Raw genomic sequence first — 1,054 nt, forward strand, 5'->3', positions numbered from 1 at the left:
ATATATATATATATATATATATATAATTTTTGTGCACCCATACACCCTCTGAAGTAAGGAGAATATCAGGATTTTTTTTATCTCCAAGCAGCACGGTGTTGGCCTCTACCTCTTAATGAAGAAAATATTCCGTTCAGATACCGCACGTCCGGACGGCTAACCACCGGCCACGACGTCGCCATACACCTCATCAGCGGGTGACGTGACGGTCGATGGTTGGTCATCCGAATGTCTGGAAGTAATGTATTTTCCTCTTAATGGGTGCTATCATACGAGTAATACTACAATACTCGAATAATAATAAAAATAATAACATGGATACTATTTTCAAGAATTTATCAATTAAATTTAAAAAGCTATCATTCATTATTGTTGAAAAACAAGATTTATCAAGTGCATCATATAATTTTTTTTTTAGAAATATAATATTCTCCTATCATTTATCATTGCTCTCATCTACCTCCCTTTAACATCAATCCTCTAAGCCTCTCTCTCCTTTGCCCATTTACTTTATTTCTTAATTGTTGTTCTAGCATTGCTTTACCATTGGAATGGTCTCATTTTAGTGAATCACTCCAAGAAATTTGTTTTATTTTTAAGGGAGATTTACATACATACTCCTCAACTATTATGTATTTACATATCTAACATCTGGACTTCAATTTTTAAATGCCTCTCTTCTTCCTCCATTTTCCTTTTTGTCTTAGCTTTTCTACCTCAGTTGACCTCTCACTTTCACCATTTTATCTTCTATAAGGAGGGCCCACCTTATTTTTATATATTGCTCCAAATTTAAGGTAAAGTAACTTATTGTGAGGGTGAGAATGAAATTAAATAATGTTAGGTTAGCTGTCCTATATAATTTTCTCAAATTTATCTAGGTTATAACTTGTGATATTTCCTTAGAGAGAAGAAAAAAATGAATCCAACCCCAGACCATCCCTCATGCACCTAAGAATTTGAGTACCACACCCTACACTCGGGGGTAATCGAACCCCAGACCATATATATATATATATTTCCACACCCTACGCTCGGGGGTAATCGAACCCCA

This window comes from Phalaenopsis equestris, unplaced genomic scaffold (genome assembly GCF_001263595.1).
Source record: "Phalaenopsis equestris unplaced genomic scaffold, ASM126359v1 Scaffold000202, whole genome shotgun sequence".
Classification (NCBI taxonomy): domain Eukaryota; kingdom Viridiplantae; phylum Streptophyta; class Magnoliopsida; order Asparagales; family Orchidaceae; genus Phalaenopsis; species Phalaenopsis equestris.